Genomic DNA, 15,850 nt, shown 5'->3' with positions numbered 1-15,850 from the left:
TTTGCAGCTCCTGATTCTATCATCTTGCTGACATAATTCCCCTCTCACAGTGTTTAGGATGCCATTTCTTTGTGGATTGTGCTTTTTAGCAAAATATGTCTTCATCTCTGATAATTTTCTTTATTCTAAAATCTATATTATGTGATGTTAATGTAGGCATTCCTACTTCCCTTCAATTAATATTTGCATTATATATCTTTTTATATTCTTTCAATTTACCTATATCATTATATTTGAAAAAAGCATCATATAGACAACATATATTTGGGTAATATTTTTAAATCACTGTTTCAATCTCCCTTTTAATTAGTATATTTAGACTTATTCCATAGAATTTACAAAGCAATGAATGATCAATAAATGCATTTTAGATTAAATTTGCATCTTTATTTGAAGTTTACTACATACAGGTTTTGGCTATGTGTTGTTTAACCAGCGAGTACTGACTAAATATATCTCAAAATATTATTTCACCTTTCTGGTGGGGGTTTCCTGCTTTCTTCCAATTCACCCCATCTTATGTTTTATATGCTTTTATAGTGATACTAATTAATCACATAAAATATTCCCATGGCTAATCAGGGTATCTATAGGAAGAAGTAGTAAATCCTGAAAAATCTGGAATTTAATTCTACTCCTAAGATTCGAAAATTTATTTTGATCAAATTTGATAAAACTTAGTTAGTGTGGGGACTACTTTTTACCAATGTCCTTTTGTTTCTGTTTTTGACATTTTTAGTTTTATGTCTTTAAAATGACAATGGTATTTCTGCACATTAAAGTTTGTGAAGCAATTTAGTATGACTGATACAATATTTCCTCTAAGATTTCCTAATGATGGATATTTTAACTAGATGAAGATTGAAGATACTAAGCAGGATGCATAATAACAAATAGAGAAATGACATTGAACTTTCCACAAAATAAGTAAGTACAAAGTTTATAAAATTTATATATAACATCTAAATAAAATATAAAATTTATATATAACCAAACAAAATATATATTAGTAGGAAAAATTCAAATGAATTTCTAGGTTTTTGTCAAAGCTTATTTTCATTTTTATTAAAAAAAAATAGGATCAAGTAACCATTTGATAATGTCAAAGGAGAAAATAGGAAAGTATTGTAATCAACCATTCTGACATATGAAAAAGGATAAAAAGCATGTATTTTTTACCATTGGATTGATCTCTCCTTGTCTTAAAAATGATCACTGAACATAATGAATCATTTATTCTTTTCTTCTCTTAAACTTATAATGATGATTGGCAAACTATTAAACTATTTGCTATGCCTTTTGAATAGTGAATGAATGAATGAGGTATGAAAGAGAACAGTGTAGGTGAGAGCTACCAAGAAGGTTCATTTTGTATGTGAATATCTTATTCACTATACTATTGTAAATTTGGTAGCAATCGTCCAGAGGCCTGAATGATAACAAAGTTAATTCATATGGAACTTAAAATGATAGAAAATAAGTATTGTTTCTTCTAGGTTTTCTCTTCCAGGATTCCCTGGAATCTGGTAAATGTGTATCATGGCATATGTGAGCATTGAATGAATACTATAGAATAAAAACTTTTTAAAAATCTTTTTTTTTTAATTTTTATTTATTTATTTATGATAGTCACACAGAGAGAGAGAGAGAGAGAGGCAGAGACACAGGCAGAGGGAGAAGCAGGCTCCATGCACCAGGAGCCCGATGTGGGATTCGATCCCTGGTCTTCAGGATCGCGCCCTGGGCCAAAGGCAGGCGCCAAACCACTGCGCCACCCAGGGATCCCAAAACTTTTTTATTAAAAAAAAAGTCCTTTGTTTAAACTCCTTTTCTTTTCTTGAATCATTTGAAAAAGAATGGTTAAATTGGCTTTAAGGCACTTAATAAACTATAAAACCCTGGTCACACATATGACATACTATAAACCACATGCATTTCCTCATGCAAAAGACTCAGTTTTTTGTATCTTTATTTGCCAAAATCTTCTTTTTTTTTTTTTAAAGGTTTTATTTATTTATGCATGAGAGACAGAGAGAGAGAGCGAGAGAGAGAGAGAGGCAGAAACACGGGCAGAGGGAGAAGCAGGCTCCCTGCAGGGGACGTGGGACTTGATCCCAGGTCTCCAGGATCAGGCCCTGGGCTGAAGGCGGCCCTAAACTGCTGAGCCACCTGAGCTGCCCTGCCAAAATCTGCTATGATGAAAAAATTACATACTTTTGTGAAAAAAGGAAAACATCTAAGAGACATTCATCTATCCTTTTCCCTAGGATTTAAACAATAACAATACTGAAAACAAAATAGAAATAATTATAGACTAATCTTTAAATGAAATTATTTTAAAGTATACAGAAATATTTGTGCATGCTAAGACATAGTAAGAATAACACTACTTCAGTACTCAGTTTAAGAAATAGAATATTTAAAAACAGAAGAAGTAGCACATTACTAGTACTTGAGAAGTTCCCAGTATGCCTTTTCCAATCACATTCCCTCATCCTTTCAGAGGTAACTACCAATGTGTGTTTTTTACTAATCATTTTCTTTCTTATGTTAGTAGTTTGTACACTCTAAATAATATTCTGTAGTTTTGTCTATATTTTGAGGCATATTCAACATATAACAGAGTATACAGTTCTTGGATGTACAGTTTGATGTGTTCTAAAAATGGAATGCACATATGTAGACCTGACCAAAAATAAATATAGAGCACCCATCCACCCAGAAGATCCCCACAGAATATCCCCACCACCAACCTAAAGGTAAATATTCTTCTGATTTATTCCATTATCAAGTAATTTTACATGTTGATATGAATTGAATCATACAGTATGTATTATTTCATGATTGGCTTATTTCACTTAGTATCACATTTATCAGAAATATGTTCAAAATTTGGGGGATCCCTGGGTGGGGCAGCGGTTTGGCGCCTGCCTTTGGCCCAGGGTGCGATCCTGGAGACCCGGGATCGGATCCCATGTCAGGCTCCCGGTGCGTGGAGCCTGTTTCTCCCTCTGCCTGTGTCTCTGCCTCTCTCTCTCTCACTGAGTGACTATCATAAATAAATAAAAAATTTTAAAAAAAGTTCAAAATTTAAAGTAAAAAGTGGAAATAATGAGTGCACAGATGTAAAAATCTTAACAGAGAAATGTTAACTCTAAAGTTTCTAACCTACTGGGAATTCTAAAATTTAAAACCACAATATATGATATAAAAGGTTCACGGCATGGATATGAATGCATATTGGAAACGGAAGAAAAGAGTTGGTAAGTTTAAAGAGAGATCAATAGAAATTGTACAATCTGAAGAAAAAAACAAAAAAATACAGCAAAAAATGAGAATAAAATAAAATGAACAAGATTATCGTATATTGTGGGAGAGTAGCAAGTGGTGCATCATCCTTGTAATCACAGAAAGAGATGTTAAAATACTAAAAATATTTGAATAAATAATGGATAAAAACTTACCAAACTAAGTCAAAGTATCAGCTTTCCAATCAAGATCAGTGCCCTAAGCCAGATAGATACAAGGAGAACCCCATCAAAGGACATCAAAGTCCAATGGCTAATATACAAAAACTAACTCAAAGCAGATTAGTCAACCTAAATTTATAATTAAAATCATAAAATTCTTAGAAAAAGATGCAGAAGTAAACCTTTATGATCTTGGATTTGGTACTGGATTCTTAGTTATGAGAGCAAAAGCATGAACAAAAAGTAAGAAAATAAGTAAATTCAACTTTGTTAAAATTAAAAACTTTTGTTCATCAGAAAATATTAAGAAGAACATGAAAAGAAAACCTACATAATGGGAGCAAACATTTGGAAATCCTATATCTAATAAGGGTATAGTAAACAAAATATACGAACTCTCACAGTTCATCAACAAAAAGACAGCCCAATTTAAAAATGGGCAAAGGACTTGAATAGACATTTCTCTAATGAAAACATTCAAATGGCCTACAAGCACATAAATACTTAATGTCATTAGTTACCAGGAAAATGCAGATCAATGCCACAATGGGCATTCACTTCACACTTTCTATTAGGGCTATCATAATAATAAATAAATAGTAAGTGTTGGAGAGAATGTGGAGAAATCAAACTCACATATACAGGCCAATTGAATTATACTGTTATATGTTTACTTATATAATTTGAAGTAATATAATAATAAATACAAGTAGGCATATCAAAAGTTGATAGGGACATTAAAATGGAAAACTCAAAAGTAGCCCACTAAACAAATACAAAGGATGAAAGGAAAAATAACAACAAAACTTTTTAAGTATCAAGATTGAAGACTTAAATCCAATAATACCATTAATTGCATTAAATATAAATGGTTTAAAGACTTTAATTAGTGAGTAGAAGTTGTAAAACTGGATTAAAAAATGCATATCCATATGCCACTTATAAGAAATACTCTATACATATCAAAATAAAATAGGCTAGAAAATAAGAGAGTAGAAAAAGATATACCATTCAAACACTAAGAAAATTCTTTAGCTATTTCAATATCTGGAAAAGCAGACTTTAGAACAAGAATTATAATACATAAGGAAGACATTTAAACATGAAAAAAGACTCAATTAATTATGAAGATGCGGTAATCTTAAATGTGTATGCACCTAATAACAGAGCATCAAAGTAAAATTTGATCAAACTAAAGGAATAAATAGATAAATGCACAGTAATAGAGAATATAATATCCTTCCCTCAGTATGTGATAGAACAACTAGAGAGAGAAAGCTAAATCCTAGAAGACCTGAATAGTACTTCATCCAGCTTCACCTAAATTATATTCATTCATACTTTTGGAACAGTACACCAAACCACTAGATACATTCTTCTCAAATGCACAAGAAATGTTTAACAATGTAAAGACTGCTAACTCTGGGAAATGAACTAGGGGTGGTAGAAGGGGAGGAGGGCGGGCGGTGGGAGTGAATGGGTGAGGGGCATTGGGGGTTATTCTGTATGTTGGTAAATTGAACACCAATAAAAAATAAATTAAAAAAATAAAAAAAATAGAAAATAAAACAACAATGTGGATCATACACTGGTTTATTAAAAAATGTGTCAATAAATTCTGACAGATTGAAGCTTATAAAATATGTTCTCTAGGAAAATAGAATTAAATTAAAATGTAATACTAATATTTAAAAATTACCAATAATTTGGAGGTTCCCCTTTCTCCACATCCTCTCCAACATTTGTGCTTTCCTATTTTGTTAATTTTCCCCATTCTCACTGGTGTGAGGTGGTATCTCATTGTGGTTTTGATTTGTATTTCCCTGATGGCCAATGATGCGGAGCATTTTCTCATGTGATTGTTGGCCATGTCTATGTCTTCCTCTGTGAGATTTCTGTTCATGTCTTTTGCCCATTTCATGATTGGATTGTTTGTTTCTTTGCTGTTGAGTTTAATAAGTTCTTTACAGATCTTGGAAACTAGCCCTTTACCTGATACGTCATTTGCAAATATCTTCTCCCATTCTGTAGGTTGTATTTGAGTTTTGTTGACGGTATCTTTTACTTTGCAAAAGCTTCTGATCTTGATGAAGTCCCAATAGTTCATTTTTGCTTTTGTTTCTCTTGAATCTTGGATGAATCTTGCAAGAAGTTACTGTGGCCTGGTGTAGCCACTCTGGAAAACTGTGTGGAGGTTCCTCAAAGAGTTAAAAATAGATCTGCCCTACAACCCAGCAATTGCACTGCTGGGGATTTACCCCAAAGATACAGATGCAGTGAAATGCCGGGACACCTGCACCCCGATGTTTCTAGCAGCAATGTCCACAATAGCCAAACTGGAAGGAGACTCGGTGTCCATCGAAAGATGAATGGATAAAGAAGATGTGGTCTATGTATACAATGGAATATTACTCAGCCATTAGAAACGACAAATACCCACCATTTGCTTCGACGTGGATAGAACTGGAGGGTATTATGGTGAGTGAAATAAGTCAATCGGAGAAGGACAAACATTATATGGTCACAGTCATTTGGGGGATATAAAAATAGTGAAAGGGAATAAAGGGGAAAGGAGAAAAAATGAGTGGGAAATATCAGAAAGGGAGACAGAACATGAAAGACTCCTAACTCTGGGAAACGAAGTAGGGGTGGTGGAAGGAGAGGTGGGTGGGGCGTGGGGGTGACTGGGTGAGGGGCACTGAGGTGGGTACTTGATGGGATGAGCACTGGGTGTTATTCTATATGTTGGCAAATTGAACACCAATAAAAAATAAATTTATAAAAAAAATTAAAAAGTATTTCAAACCAAGTGATTAATGACATGTGAATGTGCTTAGAGTAATGGTTAGAGAACAATTTATAGCTTTTTATTTGTATATTAGGAGAGAAAGTTAAAATGAATCACTTTATTTTCAATTTAAGAAGCTATGATAATACCAGTAGATTAAACCTAAATAAAGTAGGAAAAAAGATGTAATAAATATAAGAGGAAAGGTCTCTGATATAGAAAATATAGTTGTGGAAACAAGTAAGCAATTCTGAAAAATACTAAAATGACATAATTACACAATTCAAGGAAATGATGATAAAGATTTGGCTCTCTTTTGACTAATTTGGCTCTCCTTAATCTCCTATGATTAATTGCAATGCATTAGTATAGTAACTTTTTAGGGGATGATGAATTGACTTTAGGCTTTGGTATTAAGGGAGACTTCATGGAAACATTAGAAGGGGTACTAAATATTATGCAATGTATAGGTTTAAACAGAGAGAGAGGTTAGGGAATTCTCTTTGAAAGCGAGAGTGATAAAAATCGAGTTACACTTAGGAAGTAGTAAAACAAAACAGACTCAATGTATCTCCCCAAGATAAGCCATTACATCTGAACACTACAATGATTACAGTTTCTTTTTCCTCCATATGTATAGATTGATCTTTCCAGATCACTGTCTCATAGGGGCACAAAAATTAAAATTAAAACTGAAGGCTTGAAGAACCGACATCTAGTGTTGAAATTCTAAATTTTTAGTTAATCTAGGAGGAAGAGAAAGACCAGTTAATTTGTGAATAGCGTAGTTTTCCTAACCTAAGGAGGTTAGGAGAAATCTTGCATAAATGAGTGATAGATGAATGCATGAAAAGTGGATAAACCTGACAGATTCAAGGAGATATATGATGTTTGCTATGATTGAGAATTAAAGGACTTGGAAAAAGATGAATAAGTTGGTTACAGTATGCAGAAAAATATTACGTTAGCAAAAAGATGGATGAGAGAGTGGGAGAAAGAGCAAATGACATGGACTCAGAGGGCATAAATGTACTTACAAATGTAATCTTGACAAGCCATTTCCTTTTCTCTTCTTTGCCTCTTCACCTGTTAGATCTGCAAAGCATTTTCATAGTCTGTATGGCGAACCAACTTAATAAAGAATGCAAAATTCCATACCAGTTTAGTTGGATTTAGGTAGTACTCAGATCATAGAGATTAAGATTAAATAATTCGTGAGTGACATAAAGATGATTGTGCAATTTTGCTTAAGAACTTAAATTTGGAAGAAAAACAAAGCACAGGATTTGGTTAAGAAATGGGATCAAGAGAAGTATTTTAGGGTTTGTTTATTTTTGGTTGGTTTTTAGAGTTTGTCTCCTATAAACTAGAACAAAATATCACATCAGAAGATCTGTAACTGGTAGTTTAGTGAAAGAAAGGAGGCTTAGAGGAGTGATTTGAGGAGAATATTTCCTGAATTGATCGAAATCATTGCCCATTAGTAGTAAAATTCGTTTCATGATGGATTTTAATAAAATTATGTAAATAGAAGTAATACACAGTTTCATGTGTATGTATGTAACTTTGAAAATCTGATAAATCTGATAAAAATATCGAGTCTTTACTATATATACGTATGTATACATACATATATAAAGTTGTACCATTTCAGGTGATTACAAACCCCTCAAAGTGCATTTAATTAGGAGGTATAGGTACCGCGGGTTAAGAGTCTCAGCTCTGTAGTTACTGATGATTGTTGCATCTTTATATGAACACACAAGTAATTGTTACATTATTCCAGTGCAACAACGATATAAATATCAGTAGGTTTTTAATTTAATTTAATTTATTCATGAGAGACACACAGAGAGAGTCAGAGACACAGGCCGAGGGAGAAGCAGGCCATGCAGGGAACCTGATATGGAACTCCATCCTAGAACTCTAGGATCACACCCTGAGCCAAAGACAGATGCTCAACCACTGAGCCACCTAGGCATCCCTACATCGGTAGTTTTGAATTGAAGATGAATCACACACACATTTCTCTACAGGATAATAAAAAAAATCATGTCAAATATCTTTAAAATGCTGTTCTATTTTAGAGTAACATGGATTAGAAAGCCATTTCAGTAGTTTTGAAACTAAATGATTATGGAGTAGAGCAAGACAGACACAGAGAGCTCAACTTAGAACTTTAGAACAATGATATGGCTTATATCAGTAGACACAAGTGAAGAATGAAGGCATGCATGAGTGAATGTGTGAGTGAGCGAATGAAATGAAAAGGCTTTCAGAGCCAGCCAAGAAAAATAGCAACAACACAATGACACTGAGGTGGCAAGGGGGTCAACTGATTTCATTTTTTATTTATTTTTTTATGTCCAGGCAGCTCTAAGCCCAGAAACAAGCCCAGTGACTTCAGAGTAATCCATCTTTTAGCCTCTGATATAAATGGAAAATATCTGTGCCTTTATGCCATTTTTGCAGCTGCAGACTTTCTTTCTTTTTTAAGAAAACGTTACCTTCTCTTCAACAAATGAACTCCTACAACCCATTCCACCTTCCCCCAGTGTTACCTTCCTAATCAGACTCAACCACTGAAGGATTTAAAACTTGGCTAGTTGTGAGGGGAAAAAGTCTCTCTTCTATGAAACTGTGTCTGCAAAGACTGGCTTTTGCCCAAGCCACAGGAACTTTAAACAGTCTGCTACTCAGTCGGCACAGGCAGGTTCAAGCACAGAGTTGGATAAAAAGCTGCTACCTGGCTTTTAATCTTGCAGGTTGTAGAAACCCTTGATGCCTCATATCTTATTGTCTTGAAGAATGTATGACATTCTTATGAATGTATGACAGCAAAGTAAAAAATTGTTAAATTTCTTGGTATGTATATCAAAATAGGGGAAAGTGGAAAGAAAACTAGGTAAGTTATTCTGAATATGAGTATTTATTCCGATTCAGATGACTATTCAGATGATCAGATTGCTTAATAGTCAAAATTCTGATTTTGCATTTAATTCAACTCCATAATTTTTCAAAAACCACTCTTACTTTCTCTTTACAAAATAGAAGAATGAGATTAGCTCTGACTCTGGCTTTGACAGTCAGTGCCTTTGTGATTTCTGAGTTTCTTAGTATCTCTGAGCATCCATATCTTCACCTATTAAATAGGATAATTGTCGCATCTCTTCAATGTGTGAAGGACCAGCCACACACAGAGAAGCCATAGTAATCAGTCCTCTTTCTTACTATCAATAGCTATGTCATTTTGGTTGTTTTTTTACATATCCTGACAACTGGGTACCTTACTCTTTAAAATATTTAATTGAATATGTAAAATATAATATGATTTCCATGAGAACCCATACTTGATACACAATTTTAGAAAGTACTGACCTACATTTGTCACACCAGTGAAATTTCTAGCTCAAACCTTAAATTCATTAACTACATCTAAAATATTCTGATCATTTCTAAGGTTAGTCTTTCTAGAGAACAGGTGTTAAGTGTCTAAGTGTTGCATATTCAGAGGCAGTCAAGATTTTCCCTTCTCCAGAAGCTCAAAATAAGATCAGAAAAGAAAGACAATCTGACATTTGGGACCCTGATTCATTCTGATAACAAAGCATATCACACTGCAAGAAGGCCTTCTTCATTCCTTATTTCAAAACACTTTTTTGTCATGATTGGATTATTTCATTTCTCTTAGATATGTCCTATCAACCAATTGTCTTTCTCTCGACTCATCTCAACCCACTATTGAGACAAAAATAGAAATCAAACCTCTTCCAAAATTTACTGATGTTCATTATTGTCTTAATACTCATTTAGCCCTGGCCACTATTAGGCTGTCAGGTCACATGAAAGAGTCACCCCGCTATTATTTTTTTAAGTCTAAAAAATAGAATGAAACAAATCTCTGAAGTATATTTATGTATAGATGTATTTTATAGAAGTAGTCTTTTTTGGATGTTACTATAAAAATCTTCTCCTGGAGAGTTTTTAAAATTAGTGATTAGGTGATATTATTTATACATAATATTTGAACATAGACTGAATTGCTTCAAATATATGTCTGGGAAAACCTTATCAGGGAGAAGTATGTAAAAGTGGAAGTAGGTAATACAGAGTTTAGAAGGTGATTTGTAAATTGCCCTCTGAGAAGATAAAGGTCTTTAAAATAATCTGGAGACAGTCCTAACAGTATAATTGCTTTATGATCTATGTGTCCATGCTTCTTTATTGTGCTCAGTTTCTATACTTTTCCACACTCAGTTCCCTTTCTAGATCACTGTCTTTAAAGACTGCATTCACATTTCTTTTTTGTGTGTTTGGTCTGAATATATTGATCACAAAGTTAAGCGACATTTATTTCCACACGCTACTCCAAGCAGTGGTGGGTGTAGTTAAAAAACATACTAAAATATTGTTAAAATATTTTAACAATATTCATACTAAAAGTTTGAAGAGGGTCTGTTAATATTTTATGCAAATATTTTTTGCAGATACAGAAGTCTGTGATTTGTATTATAAACTTTGAACTCCTCAAACTGAATCACCTTAAGTTCATTTGGCAGAAGTTGGAAAGGATGATCTTTCTTTCTTTTCTCTTTTTTCTTTTTTTTAATTCATGAGAGACACAGAGAGAGGCAGAGACTTAGGCAGAGGAGAAGCAGACTCCCTGCAGGGAATCTCTTGTGGGCGACAATCCCAGGACCCGAAGATCACGACCTGAGTCGAAGGCAGAAGCTCAACCACTGGCCACCTGGGGGCTCCAAGATGATCATTTTAAAAGAAGAATGCAACCGGTATCCACATTAATGGCAAAGAGCTTTGCCTTCTTCTCATTGAGTTACATTTAATTCAGCTGGTTCGTGAAACAGCTGAGAAGACATGGTGGGAAGTAGCCAGAGCCTATCCCTCCCAAATCTCAAGTTTGTTTCATTTTATAACGGCTTGTCTCATTTTCCCCTGCGACATCCCAGTAAGAAATCAATAAATTCCTTGGGATGAAGCATCATCATCTCATCAGCTTCACACATCCGCCCCTCTCACAAAGCTGTCCCTTTTCCTCTTTGCAGGTGGCACTTTTTCTGATTGCGTTTTTGCCCTGGCAGGCTGCTGTGGTTTGTAGCGAGAGTGGCTGAAGCCTTGAGAAGTGGCGATGAAGACTCAGGAACCACAGTGTTTACTAAAAGGAAAAGAAAGAGAAAGTTGGCCACTGTGCACTTACCCAATTGTTTTTATGATGTCGTTAGAACAAGGAAAATGATGCTCACAGCTGCATTCTAGCATGTGTATGTGTGTTGGGTGGGAAGGCTGAAGAGGGAAGAAGGCAGGCAGGGTGCTCCAGTGACCTGGATAAAGTTACTCAATTACAACACTTCATTTTTCTCTAAATCACCATCAAGTGAAAAAAATAATCCAAAATCAGGACAGGGGAATGGAAAAGTTTCGTAGTCTGGGACTGTATGAGATAGTATGAGACAAATTCATAACAAAATGGAGACATCATTAGCTCTAAAAGGATCCTTAAGAACGTTATTTATTTTGTTTGAAATATATGAGAAAAAAGTAAGTGGGATTTGAAACATGTCTTTTTTGAATACTCTTTAACAGTTCTTGTGGCACACAGCCTCTTGAGTTTACACAATGACGGTTCTGAAATTTGAAGCTAAAAGAAATATCCAACATCTAGGGATGAGATGATTCACTTTCTGCACGCACAGCAAACACCAACATTCAGCACAAAGGTAGTAAGGAACTCACAGTAATAATCCAAGGTTACCTGGAGGGGGGGAACCCTAAAATAATATTTTTGTTTTTCAAAATGTGGATTTTTCTTTCCCTCTCTGAGTCTGCCTTCTCATCACTGAACAGGAGGGGAAAACATCAGTGTCTACAAGAACACCACAAGATTAATTAATGAATTTTATAAAGGGTTTGTGTAAACACTTGCAGGTTTTTAGAAGGGAAATAATATTGACTCGTGTTGTATCCTATGCCCAATAATGTGAAATGACTTCTCCTTGGTTATGGTGTTAAAGGAATTGGAAAATCCAAAACTTTTCATTGAAAATAACCTGCTTTCTGAGGCAAAGATTGGCTTTGTTTTAAAACATGCTAGTTTTACCCTGACTTTGGTGAATGAGCTAATGCAATGATAATAAGGCAAGGCGGTTAAAAAAGTGCTAAAAAAGTTGGAATTCAGAAACTTGACATGGGCTTTAGGCACTCATTAATTTATGATATGCTTGATAGCCTGTCTTTTGTAGGAAGGGGTAGTTACACACATCTTAAAACCTGGATTGAAGGTTGAATATCAGTGTATTTAATTAGCTGAATAGCAATTCCTATAAATTCCTCAATATTCTAAATATGTCCATACCAATTTAAAAAATTATCTTAACTCCTTGTTTCCTAAGATCTCAAAGTATTTAACACATAAATTATCTCATATATTGTGAAAATATTCCTGTGAAGTAAGATAGTACTTTTGATATTAGCTTGACTTTTAGAAACTAAAGGATCACAGATTCATGCAAAGGTTCCCTGAAATTAAAGCAGATGTTTGAAAGTTAACCAGGTATGATCTTCCTTTGGTGTTGAAGGCATACAAAGATGAGAGTTTAAATTTTTCCAAAATGAACTTTTTCCTGATTTAACTTTTGCTTTCCTTCCTAATTATTTGTCTTTTATCTATGGGGTTAGAGTTAAAAGAATAGTAATTAATTTATCCCTTTCATTTACTAGAGCAATAAAATAACCTGAAAAGTACTCTGCGCTCACACCGCTGTTTGACTACGTTAAAACAGCACCAGTTCTTAGATGTTTTTATAGTCAGTCCCTAAGACCTTCCAAACCAAGTGAATAAATCCTCAATAAATTGTCTGACATTTTCAAGTGCTAAAATAGTTCAAATAGTTTCCTATATCCTGTGCCCCTCCTCATTTTATTTCACATCTGTGTTTGCCACTAATTAATACCATCTCTTTTTTTATTATTCTTCAAATATAGAGGCTTTAGAAAATATTTCCCTCTAAGAAATATCTGTTGTACAATTATTTTCTTTTATTGCTATGCAGGTTAATTTGGCTGCCTTGTGTTTTTTTGTTCTGTTTTTTTTTTTTTTTTTTTTTCCCTAGAGCAAGAAAATTTTGAGTTCCTCCTTTCAGAAACTAGTATGGAATGAAGTTGTGTTTATATTTAGAACAAAGTAACAGACAATTGTCTAATTTACTAACGTACAAATATGATTTTTTTTTAAAATTCAATTATGCTTCCTTCTGAATTTTATAAACATTTGACCCAAAATGCTAAATCAAAAATCAAGCAATAAAGTTTAATTTAAAAGTCGTTTCTTTTGTCTTTGACTTTTTATGAGTCTTATAATACCACTACCAAGCCTCTCTCCCTTTTTTTCCCCAGTAAAGTACTACAGTAAGTACTGCAAAGAAATAGTTATTCAGGTTACTGATCTCTCTTTTATTGGGGAGTATGTGTGTGTTGAAGGATTTCACACTTATTTTCAGAAATGTTAAGAAAGGATTATATTGTGAATATGTGTGATGCCATTTATTCTGCTTTTCCTCCTATTCAACTTGTTTTCACAAGGCTTGTTTATTATAACAGGAGCCCCTATAAAGATTCCCTCATCACTCTCATGTAATATATTCCACATATGTATCACACACGCAGACAATATGTCTTTAAAAAATCAGTTTCAATTAGTGAACTGTACAATCCTAATCATTGGCAATGAATGCCTTACACATAGCTACTGAAGATAGAGATCCACACTAAGAAATTCAAGAGTATGAATCAAAGCTCCAGAAAAATAAAAGAAAACAAAGATGAAGGCAAAAAAAAATTGAAAGGACAAGCAAATTTGAATAATTTCCTTTTATATTTACACAGTGTCTGCTTTTCAAATGTGTATGGGACAGACTAGGGCACAAAAGCAATATCTTTTTTCTCTTGTCTTTCTATCCTCAAACATTTTGCTTAAGTCTAAGTAAGCCAACAATTGGACATGCAAGTCATGCAAGAATTGTAATAGTAATAGGAAAAAAGAGTGTGTATTTTTGCAAAACATTGCTCTTCATTCCAGCAGAAGAAAATATGCACGGCTGTTTATCTTGGTTTTGCTGCTTCTTTGCACTGTCCAATATGGGCTGGCTGGCTGTCTGGAGGGCTTTCCACAGTCGCTTACAAGAGTTTCACTATTCGTTAGGGCAATAAGGAGATGCTTTTGAGTGTGTTGAGTTAAAAGCTCCATTTAGTCTTTCTTTCACTCAATCTGCTTATGTAACTTAAATATTTTTAGTGCCCAGCAGTTCAAAGTAACTAATGTGTTGTGTTTCAGAATGACAAATAGAACACACTAAAAACAGCATTAGAATGTTTTCCTAAGCAAGTTTCAGGGAAATGTGTGGTGCTCTGAATGGAACTCCACATAGCATTTTGGCCATAGAGCATTTCCTTCCTTATGCTCAGGCCTGAATGAGTCATTGTGCCCGGCCTTCCCTGCCCTCCAATAGGCCCGGGCCTGACCACGAACAAGCAGTAAGTACAAGTTGAATTCATCTGTGGCTCCCAAGTGACAGAAAGGAAATATTCCTTCTGGTAATTTATTGATGAGTAAGTCCAGATGTAGATGCCTGTTTCACTGAGCACGGCGTCTTCGCAGCTTGGCTCTCATTTTGAATGGCAGCCAAGGAATTCCTACCAGGAGTTACCAAGAAAATACACTCGTTCTTACTGAGGGTTGAGATATGAATAGTCTTGTAGAATTAATCCAATCTGGGGAACATATTAAGAGGAAACTTCTACTATAGACTGGTTGTTACCAGAAAGCTCTTTGAGATATTGGAATATCTCAATAGTGTTCTAGCCTTATTTCATTTCCAGAGGCATTTGATTTATAAGAATCTTATTAGTGGGAAATATCTTTGCTCACCTTCTGATGTGATCAGTTGTGACACAAGAGGTCCTCTGTGGAGAACAAGAAATTTTCATTAGTTCACTGTGTTCAGCAGATGCCGCCTTAAAAGTAAGGATTATTTTTTTAATATTTAATTTCATTCAGATTATTTTAGTGTCTTCATGAGAATGAAAGAGTTCCAAAACACAATTGCAAAGCTGCCTTTATCACTGGAAATGCAAAGAATATCTGTAGTTCAGTTGATCTGCACGCAAATTTCTGACTAAATGAAAGGTCCATTGAGGAAGACTGTCCATGAGAGAACACCCAAAGATCTTGGTGTTCAAGCTTCATGCCATTTTCTTTACTAACGTACCCTGAAATATAGTCATATGCAGAGATTCTTTTCCAATACTTGATTAATTCTCCATGGATTTTAATACTTAAAATTCCAGACTGTAACCTTAAGTTTAGTTTTAGTCAAATAATTGATACATATTAAGAACATGTAAATCTTTCCTACATACATATAGATAATGTAACTATAAAATTTAATAAAGCTAACCAAATTTTTAGGAACTGTTTTGAAAGCATACACCTCTACTCAGGAAATGTATGATCTGTATGTTTTAATTATTTAATACATTGACCTTTAGTTTTCTCACTCTTCTTTTCACTCTGTCTTTC

General features: G+C 34.2%; 1 long non-coding RNA gene across 4 annotated transcripts in view; it reads left to right on the top strand.

Annotated features, from left to right (window-relative positions):
• LOC140636720 (uncharacterized) overlaps positions 1-13,807 on the top strand; it is a 484,700-nt gene extending 470,893 nt beyond the window's left edge. Inside the window, exons 5-8 of one of the 4 annotated variants that reach the window (XR_012033930.1) lie at positions 855-927; positions 5,620-5,948; positions 10,878-11,048; positions 11,322-13,807. This is a non-coding gene — a long non-coding RNA (uncharacterized lncRNA). Of the gene's footprint in view, positions 1-854; positions 928-5,619; positions 5,949-10,877 lie in introns of all 4 variants that reach the window. The other 3 variants (XR_012033929.1, XR_012033927.1, XR_012033928.1) reach the window with 3 other exon arrangements.
• The last annotated feature ends 2,043 nt before the right edge of the window (positions 13,808-15,850 follow it).

Source organism: Canis lupus, chromosome 7 (assembly GCF_048164855.1).
Source record: "Canis lupus baileyi chromosome 7, mCanLup2.hap1, whole genome shotgun sequence".
In the NCBI taxonomy this organism is placed as follows: domain Eukaryota; kingdom Metazoa; phylum Chordata; class Mammalia; order Carnivora; family Canidae; genus Canis; species Canis lupus.
The sequence above is the reverse complement of the archived record's forward strand: the minus strand, read 5'-3'. Positions and strand labels throughout refer to the sequence as shown.